Source organism: Triticum aestivum, chromosome 3A, assembly GCF_018294505.1.
Source record: "Triticum aestivum cultivar Chinese Spring chromosome 3A, IWGSC CS RefSeq v2.1, whole genome shotgun sequence".
Taxonomy (NCBI): Eukaryota; Viridiplantae; Streptophyta; class Magnoliopsida; order Poales; family Poaceae; genus Triticum; species Triticum aestivum.
The window spans coordinates 114,725,585-114,739,655 of NC_057800.1; positions in this window are offsets into that span (position 1 = coordinate 114,725,585).

Here is a 14,071-nt window from a genome sequence, read left to right on the forward strand (position 1 = left end):
TTTGTTTCCCACCCGCCACCCACTTCATAGCCACTGTCGAGGACTTAACCGACATGCCCACTCCTGGCTCCACAGACATTGACGGTCCAGACGATGATGCAGATAAGGAGCAAGGCCAAGATCCGCCAGTCTTCAGACGCAAGACGGCCACCCCTTCACATGACGTGTACATGATTGATACACTTAAAAAGCCTTGCGGCAAAGACAAGGGAGATCCAGTTAAAACTCCTGAGTCACAGTCTAAGTTCCGGCGCCCCAAGTGACACCGCAGCAACAATGGCACTGGAGAAAATAGTACTCCGGACGGTGCCAAAAGCAATGAAGACCCTGTGGGAGCAACATTCGAGCAGGAGGAACAGGAAAACGGGTAAGCCAGCCCCGACGAACAGGCCCTGCCCAGCGACGGATCAGAGGATGACAACTACCTCCCGCTCTTCGAAGATGAGGAAAGCCACAACGACGAAGACTTCATCGTACCCGAAGAGCCCCTCGAACAGGAGCGCTTCAAGCACAGGCTGATAGCTATGGCAAGGAGCCTGAAAAAGAAGCAGCAGCAGCTTCAAGCTGACCAAGACCTACTCAATGACAGATGTACTGAAGTCCTGATTGCCGAAGAATACGGCCTCAGTGGCCCATCCAAAAGCTACCCAAAGCACATATCGCTCTACCAGTCCGATGACGGGGCGTTGGAGCCCATACCATCATCACACAACACGGCAGGTCGTCGGCAACTCTGTCCGGATAAAAAGGCAACTCAAGCCGAACACCAGACCGCCCCACCTCACCGTAAAGGCAAGAAGAACACATGCCACAATTACCTGGACAACCTGCAGAGGGACTGGGACAATAGAGCAGGAAGCGCAAGACCGATCTACGGATCACGAAAACATGCTTCGACACGCAACGACGGCTACCTATTTGGACGTGTCACACCTCGCCGCAACCAGGCCGAAAACCGCATTGGGACTCCTTCGGAGTTACGCCGCAGTGTGGCCCAACATAGAGGCGCCACACACCCGCTTTGCTTCACTGATGAAGTAATGGATCATGAATTCCCCGAAGGATTCAAACCCGTCAATATTGAATCATACGACGGGACATCCGATCCCGCAGTATGGATAGAAGATTTCATCCTCCACATCCATATGGCCCGTGGAGACGACCTCCAAGCCATTAAATACCTCCCACTAAAACTAAAAGGACCAGCTTGGTACTGGTTAAACAGCCTGCCTGAATATTCCATAGGCAGCTGGAAGGACTTGGAAGAGGCCTTCCTCGATAACTTCTGAGGAACACATGTCCGGCCACCGGATGCCGATGACCTAAGTCACATTGTCCAACAGCCCTGGCGAATCAGCCAGGGAGCTCTGGACCCAGTTCATAGTGAAAAAGAACCAAATCGTCTACTGTCCGGACGCGAAAGCCCTCGCGGCTTTCAGACACAGCGTCCGGACGAATGGCTTGCACGCCACCTTGGCCAAGAAGGACCTAAATCCACGACAACTCTCACTGCTCTGATGACTCGCTTTTGCGCAGGAGAAGATAGATGGCTTGCTCGTAGAAGCAATAGGGCCAGCAACCGGGGCACCTCCGAAATACGAGACGCCAACGGCAAGCCACGGGGAAGCAAAAACAACAGTCACAATGACAATGAAAGATCAAGCGACACATCGGTCAATGCCGGATTCAGCAACCCCAAGCCCGACCAGCGGAAGAAGCCATCCAAGGCGAATCGAGATGAACCATCTAACCAGGACATGATTTTGGACCGACCCTACCAGATTCACGGCCACCCCGATAAACCAGCTAATCATACCAACAGAAACTGATGGGTCTTTAAACAGGCCGGCAAGCTCAACGCCGAACATAGGGGAAGGAAGCCGCCAACCGACAGGGATGACGGAAAGGTTCACCAACAAAAAACCGGGGGTCTAAAGCAGTCTCCACCCGAGGATCAACTACCCCTAGAACGGAAATAGCAGCCCGGCTTCCGCCGCCCACTCCGTACACCTACAAAGTTTGTACCGCGCATACATCATTACACACTCAAGATATCATGGGCATCGGCGGAAGCACAATACGACAAACCTGCGAGCACTCCAGTAACTTTTTCTATATATAATTATTTATTTTCTTTTTATTTCCTCTTTTGATATCGTTTAAAAAATAGGTGACGAACAGTTTAAAAATCGGAAACTGGCTCTATCGGAGTTCAGATCCGTACACTCACCTAAAGAGGCTACGTCCATCAAGGATTCCCCACCAAGGACTGGTGGCACAGACGTGCGATAAGAGGTCCAAAATAACTTTTTGTAGACCGCACTCCCCATTTTTCGAGCCTGTACTATGCCTGTTCCTCCGCCTCCAACCCCGAGTATGTCAAATAGCCGGGTGGGATGGCTTTTATATAATCATAAGTAATCATTGGCATATCGCTCAGTTACCAGTAAACAATATCCGAACTAATCATCCGTATGGTTTTCTCGACAAATATGGCTCCTACCATTATTTCACAGAAATACCTTGGCCTAATCTGCTAGGGGCTCGGTGTGGGAACAAATGAGCTACGAGTAAAGTCCGAACAGCTCCATAGCATACTTCGGCGTCGCAAGTTTGGACTTATATGCATCAGCTCCGAATCATTGTCTTGGGTCAATAGTTGGGTTGCCTGGCTCCTATTCTTTCTACCCTATGTTCCACTCTATCGTCTAGGGTAGTAAAGGGAGAACTACTGCGATTGTGCTCTGGTCTAAACCGGACGAGCATCTCAGTAGAGAAAGCCGAAAACTGACTGTCATGATGCGGCGTGAGCTGGTCAACCACTTGACGACTTATTGGAATCTTTAGTGATTCTCCATGTCACACGAGGGATCTTTTTCAGGTCAAACATGTAAGGCACCATACGACACATACATACCAGGGGCTATGTCGTAGCCCCACCATAAAACTCCTATGGCTAAGTGAAAGTGTTAACGCCTTATAGTCCGATTGCCTGGTTCACCGCATTATCACCTCCTTCATGGACCAAGACGTTGGATAAAGAGTGATTAAATGCTTTTCCGAAAACCCCCGTACTTCCTACGAGGGGGCTGAAGCCAACGACTGGAAAACTTTCAGACTATATCAAAACGGCTGCACAGGAGGAATTCAAGCTTTCAAGCAAAAAACATAAATAGATTAACTATAAAATTGTCTTTTACAATTTTCACTCGAACATTATGTCTTTCGAGCACTGACCCTCTACAAAGCGAGCCGCCTATAGAACGTCCTCAAAATAATGTTCCGGTCCCGGACAGTCCTTGCCTTTGGGTGGACCCTTCGTCGCAACATCGATGGCTCTCATCTTCCCCCAGAACGTCTTGACTCGGGCGAAAGCCATCCGTGCACACTCAATGCACGTTGAGCGCTTCACAGCGTCGATACGCGGCACTGCGTCAACAAGCCTTTGCACTAAATCGAAATAGTTGTTCGGAACAGGCTCGGTTGGCCACAGTCGGACTATGATGTCCTTCATGGCAGCGCCTGACATCCTATGAAGTTCGGTCCATTGGGACATCTGTTCATTAAGCAACAAGGGGCGCTTTGACGCGCCAAACTGCGACCAAAAAATCTTCTCTGTTGCATATCCATCACGCGCTTGGTAATACTACGCCGCATCGGCAGAACTCTTCGGCAAGTCCAAGAACTCGTCCGAAGAACTCCATACTTGGTTGAGCTGCACATAGTTTGGGTCGCTGAACTTAGTTTGTAGCAGAAAGGGCTTTCCAGCCGCAATCTCCCTCGTCTGTCGAACCTCCTTGTGGGCCGCTCTGCATTCTGACCGCACTCCTCTTGCCTCTTGCAAGGCCTTCTCCAGATCAGCTGTTAAGGCTTCACTCTCCTTCTCCAGAAATTCACAGCGGCTGGTAGCATTCTCCAACTCGAGCGTCATCATGGATATCTTCTCCTCATCTTGGCGCCGTACAGCTCGTTCGGCTTCTAGTTTAGCCGATTCCTTTTCGGCAGCAGCATTGCTACGCCTGTCCTGCTCCTTGGCCCGGGCCAGCTCCGCTCGAAGAACTTCAATAGCGGCAGCACCATCTGCAGCCAAATTTCAGCATCACGCTTATACCACAAAAATGTATGAGGGTTTCCCCGAATACATATGTTGCGACTCGTCAAGACGCATATTGATTAAAGCAATATCATCCCCTGCCACATCAAGCTTTCGCTGCAAATTGGCAATCTCCATAGTCCAGGAAGTGGCCAAAGGGAAGGCAGCCTGTGTTCAAGGTTTATCAGGTTAGTCCTCGAACGATCCTTTTTTGATCCTCTGTTTTGCTTCCCAGTGGAAGCCAACCCGAGTATCAGGGGCTACTACCTATACACAGGCGTATCTTCGCAAATGAAACATTGCTGGGAACATTATGTTACAAACCTCGAAGCCCTTCAGTAGGATCATGAAGGCTTCATTTAATCCGTTCTTCACGGACGAAATCATCTCAATCACTGTACCCATCAAGGTACGCTGTTCCCCTGAGACATATGCTTTTCGCAACATGTCTTGCAATATATCCGGAGTCTCCGGGCTTCCGGAAACTGCTCCAACAACACGATCATCCTTTGAAGGAATCTGCTCGCCCGTCTCCAAAATCGTTGTCGGCTGTGAACCGAATAGTTCAAGGCCCTTTTTACCATCAGCCCCGGAATCCCGAATGGTCGGAGGCCCACCTTGGGGTACCGCCTCTTCTGTCCCCTGGTCTAAAGGGACCCTCCGCGATGACACTTCAGAGTCATCCGCCTTGTTGGGCGATGAGGTTGGAGGAGGCATCTCGCTCTGCATCATCTCTGGAAGGAGACTCCCCAAAGAAGAGGATCGCCCAAAAAAACTCTATGTCGCCGTTAAAAATGGATGAATCCATTACGGTAACAACAACAGAACATGACGCTATCAAGGTACTCCAGATTTTCTTACGGTTTGGCCGAGGGTTTGTCCCCTTGTTGGAGCTGCTCAACGGCGTCACCTTCCAAACCCAAGCCGGTCAACGGTGGCATCTTGCCCTTCTTGGAAGTCCGCCCCTCCCCATCTTTGGAGGCGGCCCTTTTCCTCTTGTTTGGAGAAGGAACACTGGGTCCTTCCCCGCCTTCGTCTTTGGGCGAGGAAAGGTCGATTTCTCCGGACTCAGTGTCCGACTTACCTGCAGAAACAAGGTCATCTTGGGTCTTCTCGCCCTCCCCTGCTGATGCCTGGTACGACGCCGAGGCCAGGATCCTTGTTAACACAGGAGTAGCTGAGTCTTCGGGAAGGGGAGCCGGACACCTAATCAATTCCAGCTTCTTTATACAGCCCTGAAAAAGGATGATACCATTGGTTTCTTGCCACTGGATATCTGACTGTAAGGTATCCGGTAAACATGTACTTACCGGGGTGTCCGGATGGTTGCAGTCTAGGCCGACATCTCTGGCGGTGTCCGGCCATGGCCTTCGTTTTCCGAAGACTAATCTCCACATTCCTTCGTGCGTTGCGCTGAAGAAGTTCTGAAGAGTCCGCGGCCCTTCTGGATTGAACTCCCATAGGCGGAGAGGCCGTCGCTGGCACGGCAGGGTCCGGTGAACTAGCATTATATGAACGACGCTGGCTATATCGATGTCCCTCTCAATGAGGCTCCGATGCGACTTTGCAGAGTTTGCACATCATTCGTTGATCCCCAATCTAGCCCCTTATTAATCCATGATGCAAGTTGAGTTGGAGGGCTGGGTCAAAATACGGGCGCAGTCTCCCACTTGGAGCTACGGGGCTCGGTGATATAGAACCACCCCTGCTGCCACAGATCGGAAGATTTGGCGAAGGATCCTTTCAGCCAAACGGCGCTAGCAAGCTTGCTCACTGCAGCGCCGCCACACTCGGCCTGCTCCCCCTCTACCACTTGTGGCTTCACATCAAAGGTCTTGAGCCACAAGCCGAAGTGCGGAGGAGTTCAGCGGAGGGCTTCACACATGACGATAAATGTCGAGATAAGAAGAATAGAATCCGGGGCCAAATCGTGGAAGTCTAGCTCGTAATAATACATGAGCCCACGGACGAAGGGGTTAAGTGCAAACCCCAACCCACGGAGGAAGTAGGACACGAACACGACCCTCTCGCTGGATCTGGGGGTGGGAATGACATGCCCCTCGGCGGGAAGCCGATGATGGATTTCAGCGGTCAGGTACCACACTGTCCGAAGCTTTGCAATGTCTTCCTCCGCGACAGAAGAGGCTACCCACCGGCCTTGACGGTTAGATCCGGACATGATTGGGGCTGGTGGGGACTGAGGCCCGGGAGTTGGAGCTCGGGGTAGCAGGAGTTGAGGAAGAAGCAAGCATGGAATAAAAAGATGGGTCGGTACCCCTATATAAAGGCTGCAAATATCAAACGTCCCCTCTCGGGCGTCAAAAACTTGCTGGTTTCCAAGGAGTTGTACCCAAGCGACGGTTGGGTTACCCACGTTCGGGTCGACAGGAATCCCTTAAAAAGGGAGGCACGATCTCCGTTTGGATAAAATACGCCAATAATGCAACGTCCTGGGACATGGGGCGACGGGCCAGCTAAAACGGTTCACAGGCAAAGGCCGAGCAGGTGTGGTGTCATATTACCAAAAAGTGGTCGGTGGACTGAACCCATGAAATACTATATCCTCTACGGTTGTGCATACAAGTCCGGATACAATCATTACATCTGAAGATCAACTGGGAGTTCGGAAGAGGGAACCCACCTTGCAATGCCGAAGATAATCTGCGCACCGAACTCCTTGTCAGTGAAGCCAGGTTCAGGGGCTACTAAGGGAGTCATGGACTAAGGGGTCCTCGAACGTACGACCTGTTATCCATGGGCCGGACTGATGAGCTATGAAGACATGAAGACCGAAGACTATACCTGTTTCCGGATTGGACTCTCCTTGGCGTGGAAGGCAAGCTTGGCGATCGACTATGAAGATTTCTTCTTATGTAACCGACTCTATGTAAACCCTAGATCCCCCCGATGTCTATATAAACCAGAGGGGTTAGTACGGAAAGGACACATTCATTACCATAGTCATACAAGTTAGACTCCTAGTGTTTAGCCATTATGATCTCGTGGTAGATCAACTCTTGTAACACCCTTATTCATCAATATCAATCAAGCATGACATAGGGTATTACCTCCATAGAGAGGGCCCGAACCCGGGTAAACATTGTGTCCCCTGTCTCCTGCTACCATTGATCCTAGACGCACAGTTCGGGACCCCCTACCCAAAATCCACCGGTTTTGACACCGACAACGGGTGCAAGCCAGTTTTTGCACACGCAGAATACTCGGGTTAAACTTGACGAGCCTAAAATATGCAGATATGGCCTCGGAACACTGAGACCGAAAGGTCGAGCGTGAATCATATAGTAGATATGATCAACATAGTGATGTTCACCATTGAAAACTGCTCCATCTCACGTGATGATCGGACATGGTTTAGTTGATATGGATCACATGATCACTTAGATGATTAGAGGGATATCTGTCTAAGTGGGATTTATTAAGTAATATGATTAATTGAACTTAAATTTATCATGAACTTAGTACCTGATAGTATTGTGCATGTCTACGTTGTAGTAGATAGATGGCCCGTGCTGTTGTTCCGTTGAATTTTAATGCGTTCCTTCAGAAAGCAAAGTTGAAAGATGATGGTAACAATTACACGGACTGGGTCCGTAACTTGAGAATTATCCTCATTGCTGCATAGAAGAATTACGTCCTGGAAGCACCGCTAGGTGCCAAACCCGCTGCAGGAGCAACGCCAGATGTTATGAACGTCTGGCAGAGCAAAGTTGATGACTACTCGATAGTTAAGTGTGACATGCTTTACGGCTTAGAACCGAGACTTCAACGATGTTTTGAACGTAATGGAGCATATGAGATGTTCCAGGAGTTGAAGTTAATATTTCAAGCAAATGCCCGGATTGAGAGATATGAAGTCTCCGATAAGTTCTACAGCTACAGGATGGAGGAGAATAGTTCTGTCAGTGAACATATACTCAAAATGTTTGGGTACCACAACCACTTGACTCAACTGGGTGTTAATCTTCCTGATGATAGTGTCATTGACAGAGTTCTTCAATCACTGCCACCAAGCTATAAGAGCTTCATGATGAACTATAATATGCAAGGGATGGATAAGACGATTCCCGAGCTCTTCGCAATGCTAAAGGCTGCGGAGGTAGAAATCAAAAAGGAGCATCAAGTGTTGATGGTCAACAAGACCACCAGTTTCAAGAAAAAAGAGTAAAGGGAAGAAGGGGAACTTGAAGAAGAACGGCAAGCAAGTTGCTGCTCAAGTGAAGAAGCCCATGTCTGGACCGAAACCTGAGACTGAGTGCTTCTACTGCAAAGGGACTGGTCACTGGAAGCGGAACTGCCCCAAGTATTTGGTGGATAAGAAGGATGGCAAGGTGAACAAAGGTATATGTGATATACATGTTATTGATGTGTACCTTACTAATGCTGGCAGTAGCACCTGGGTATTTGATACTGGTTCTGTTGCTAATATTTGCAACTCGAAACATGGGCTACGGATTAAGCGAAGATTGGTTAAGGACGAGGTAACGATGCGCGTGGGAAATGGTTCCAAAGTCGATGTGATCGCGGTCGGCATGCTACCTCTACATCTACCTTCAGGATTAGTTTTAGACCTAATTAATTGTTATTTGGTGCCAGCGTTGAGCATGAACATTATATTTGGATCTTTTTTGATGCGAGACGGTTATTCATTTAAATCTGAGAATAATGGTTGTTCTATTTATATGAGTAATATCTTTTATGGTCATGCACCCTTGAAGAGTGGTCTATTCTTGATGAATCTCGATGGTAGTGATACACATATTCATAATATTGAAGCTAAAAGATGCAGAGTTGATAATGATAGTGGAACTTATTTGTGGCACTGCCATTTAGGTCATATTGGTGTAAAGCGCATGAAGAAACTCCATTCTGATGGACTTTTGGAATCACTTGATTATGAATCACTTGGTACTTGCGAACCATGCCTCATGGGCAAGATGACTAAAACAATGTTCTACGGAACTATGGAGCAAGCTACAGATTTGTTGGAAATCATACATACTGATGTATGTGGTCCGATGAATATTGAGGCTCGCGGCGGGTATCGTTATTTTCTCACCTTCACAGATGATTTGAGCAGATATGGGTATATCTACTTGATGAAACATAAGTCTGAAACATTTGAAAACTTCAAAGAATTTCAGAGTGAAGTGGAAAATCATCGTAACAAGAAAATAAAGTTTCTACGATCTGATCGTGGAGGAGAATATTTGAGCTACGAGTTTGGTCTTCATTTGAAACAATGCGGGATAGTTTCACAACTCACGCCACCCGGAACACCACAGCGTAATGGTATGTCCGAACGTCGTAATCGTACTTTACTAGATATGGTGTGATGTATGATGTCTCTTACTGATTTACCGCTATCGTTTTGGGGTTATGCTTTAGAGACAGCGACATTCACGTTAAATAGGGCACCATCTAAATCCGTTGAGACGATGCCTGATGAACTGTGCTTTGGCAAGAAACCAAAGTTGTCGTTTCTTAAAGTTTGGGGCTGCGATGCTTATGTGAAAAAGCTTCAACCTGATAAGCTCGAACCCAAATCAGAGAAATGTGTCTTCATAGGATACCCAAAGGAGACTGTTGGGTACACCTTCTATCATAGATCTGAAGGCAAGACATTCATTGCTAAGATGAATCCTTTCTAGAGAAGGAGTTTCTCTCGAAAGAAGTGAGTGGGAGAAATTATAACTTTATAAGGTAACTGTACCTGCTCCCTTATTGGAAAGTAGTTCATCACAAAATCTGTTCCTGTGACTCCTACACCAATTAGTGAGGAAGCTAATGATGAAGATCATGTAACTTCAGATCAAGTTACTACGGAACCTCGTAGGTCAACCAGAGTAAGATCTGCACCAGAGTGGTACGATAATCCTGTTCTGGAAGTCATGTTACTTGACCATGACGAACCTACAAACTATGAGGAAGCGATGATGAGCCCAAATTCCGCAAAATGGCTTGAGGCATGAAATCTGAGATGGGATCCATGTATGAGAACAAAGTGTGGACTTTGGTTGACTTGCCCGATGATCGGAAAGCCATCAAGAATAAATGGATCTTCAAGAAGAAGACTGACGCTGACGGTAATGTTATTGTCTACAAAGCTCGTCTTGTTGCAAAAGGTTTTCGACAAGTTCAAGGAGTTGACTACGATGAGACATTCTCACCCATAGCGATGCTTAAGTCCGTCCGAATCATGTTAGCAATTGCCGCATTTTATGATTATGAAATTTGGCAAATGGATGTAAAGACTGCATTCCTGAATCAATTTCTGGAAGAAGAATTGTATATGATGCAACCTGAAGGTTTTTTCGATCCAAAGGGAGCTAACAAAGTGTGCAAGCTCCAGCGATCCATCTATGGACTGGTGCAAGCATCTCGGAGTTGGAATAAACATTTTGATAGTGTGATCAAAGCATATGGTTTTATATAGACTTTTGGAGAAGCCTATATTTACAAGAAAGTGAGTGGGAGCTCTGTAGCATTTCTAATATTATATGTGGATGACATATTGTTGATTGAAAATGATATAGAATTTCTGGATAACATAAAGGGATACTTGAATAAGAGTTTTTCAATGAAAGACCTCGGTGAAGCTGCTTATATATTGGGCATCAAGATCTATAGAGATAGATCAAGACTCTTAATTGGAATTTCACAAAGCACATACCTTGATAAAGTTTTGAAGAAGTTCAAAATGGATCAAGCAAAGAAAGGGTTCTTGCCTGTGTTACAAGGTGTGAAGTTGAGTCAGACTCAATGCCCGGCCATTGCCGAAGATACAGAGAAAATGAAAGATGTTCCCTATGCTTCAGCCATAGGCTCTATCATTTATGCAATATTGTGTACCAGACCTGATGTGTGCCTTGCTATTAGCTTAGCAGGGAGGTACCAAAGTAATCCAGTAGTGGATCACTGGACAGCAGTCAAGAACATCCTGAAATACCTGGAAAGGACTAAGGGTATGTTTCTCGTTTATGGAGGTGACAAAGAGCTCGTCATAATTGGTTACGTCGATGCAAGCTTTGACACTGATCCGGATGACTCTAAGTCACAAACCGGATACGTATTTTTATTGAACGATGGAGCTGTTAGTTGGTGCAGTTCTAAACAAAGCGTTGTGGCGGGATCTACGTGTGAAGCGGAGTACATAGCTGCTTCGGAAGCCGCAAATGAAGGAGTCTGGATGAAGGAGTACATATCCGATCTAGGTGTCATACCTAGTGCACCGGGTCCAATGAAAATCTTTTGTGACAATACTGGTGCAATTGCCTTGGCAAAGGAATCCATATTTCACAAAAAAACCAAGCACATCAAGAGACGCTTCAATTCCATCTACGATCAAGTCAAGGAGGGAGACATAGAGATTTGCAAGATACGTACGGATCTGAATGTTGCAGACCCGTTGACTAAGCCTCTCTCACGAGCAAAACATGATCAGCACCAAGACTCCATGGGTGTTAGAATCATTACTGTGTAACCTAGATTATTGACTCTAGTGCAAGTGGGAGACTGAGGGAAATATGCCCTAGAGGCAATAATAAAGTTGTTACTTATATTTACTTATATCATGATTAATGTTTATTATTCATGCTAGAATTGTATTAACCGGAAACTTAGTACATGTGTGAATATATAGACAAACAGAGTGTCACTAGTTTGCCTCTACTTGACTAGCTCATTGAATCAATGATGGTTATGTTTTATTACCATAGACATGAGTTGTCATTTGATTAACGGGATCACATCATCAGAGAATGATGTGATTGACTTGACCCATCCGTTAGCTTAGCACGATGATCGTTTAGTTTGTTGCTATTGCTTTCTTCATGACTTATACATGTTCCTATGACTATGAGATTATGCAACTCCCGAGTACCAGAGGAACACTTTGTGTGCTACCAAACGTCACAACGTAACTAGGTGATTATAAAGGTGCTCTACAGGTGTCTCCGATGGTGCTTGTTGAGTTGGCATAGATCAAGATTAGGATTTGTCACTCCGATTGTCGGAGAGGTATGTCTGGGCCCTCTCGGTAATGCACATCAGTATAAGCCTTGCAAGCATTGTGACTAATGAGTTATTTGCGGGATGATGTATTACGAAACGAGTAAAGAGACTTACCGGTAACGAGATTGAAGTAGGTATTGAGATACCGATGATCGAATCTCGGGCAAGTAACATACCGATGACAAAGGGAACAACGTATGCTGTTATGCGGTTTGACCGATAAAGATCTTCGTAGAATATGTAGAAACCAATATGAGCATCTAGGTTCTGCTATTGGTTATTGACCAGAGACGAGTCTCGGTCATGTCTACATAGTTCTCGAACCCGTAGGGTCCGCACGCTTAAAGTTCGGTGATAATCAGTATTACGAGTTGATATGTTTTGATGTACCGAAGGTAGTTCGGAGTACCGGATATGATCACGGACATGACGAGGAGTCTCGAAATGGTCGAGACGTAAAGATTGATATATTGGATGGCTATATTCAGACATCGGAAGTGTTCCGGATGATTTCGGAGAAAACCAGAGTGCCGGAGGGGTTACCGGAACCCCCCGGGGAAGTATTGGGCCTTACTAGGCGCGAGGGAAGAGAGAGGGCTACAGCCCAGGAGGTGGCGTGCCCCTCCCATGGGGACTCCAAATTGGACTAGGGGAGGGGGGCGCGGCCCCTCTTTCCCTCTCCCTGTCCCTCTCTTTCCTCCCCCCTTCCCTCTTCCTAGTTGGACTAGGAAAGGATGAATCCTCTTCCTAGTAGGAAGAGGATTCCTCCTCACCTTGGGGCGCACCAAGGCTGGCCGGCCTCCCCCTTGCTCCTTTATATACGGGGGTGGGGGGCATCCAAAGACACACAAGTTGATTGTTCCAAGCCGTGCGCGGTGCCCCCCTCCACCATAATCCACCTTGATCATATCGTAGCGGTGCTTAGGTGAAGCCCTGCATCGGTAGCAACATCATCATCGTCATCACGCCGTCGTGCTGACCGAACTCTCCCGTGAAGCTCTGCAAGATCGGAGTTCCTGGGACGTCATCGAGCTGAACATGTGCTGAACTCGGAGGTGTCGTACGTTCAGTACTTGGATCGGTCGGATCGTCAAGATGTATGACTACATCTTCTCATAACGCTTCCGCTTACGGTCTATGAGGGTACGTGGACGATACTCTCCCCTCTCGTTGCTATGCATCACCATGATCTTGTGTGTGCGTAGGAAAATTTTGAAATTACTACGTTTCCCAACAAATTTATCATGGATTCACTACAAAAAAAGACACATCCGTGACATTTTGGGCCGAACAATTTTTTTCTGTCATACTTATGACACTTCTATGACGATAATTGTGACAAAACCCGGTATCATCATAGATGTGGTGGGATCCTACATCTATGACAAAAAATCATGACAGAAAATGAGCTTTTTGTCTTGGGCGGGCTGGAGGCGCAACTGCATGACATTCTTTGGGCCGTCCATGACAGAAAAAACCATGGTAGAATAAAGGGCGAGGAAAATATCTGGGTGTTCCCGGTTATGGTCGGTAGTCGGGGCCGAGCGATGCGCATTTCTCTCGTAAACGCACGCGCGTGGGTGCAAGGCGTTGGGCTCTAACTGAACCCGAGTGAGGCGTTCGCCTACAGAACCCGAGCGGTTGCACTGCAAGCTACGCGTTACTAAACCCGAGCGATCGATCAATGGCTGTTAACTGAACCCAATCGAGCGATTCCTTGGCTACTACTGCTAACTGAACTCGATCAATGCTGCCTCTGGATGAACAATGGGCGTTGCTGGGGGGGTGGATGAACAGGACCTCGTGGTGTTGCCTCTGGATGAACATGACCCTGATCGATAGAGCCGGTTGGGGCTAGATGAACAGGACGACCCCGTGGAGGGCTGGATGAACAATAGATGGTGGAGGGCTGGATGAACAGTAGTGTAAAACCCTCGATGCGACTAT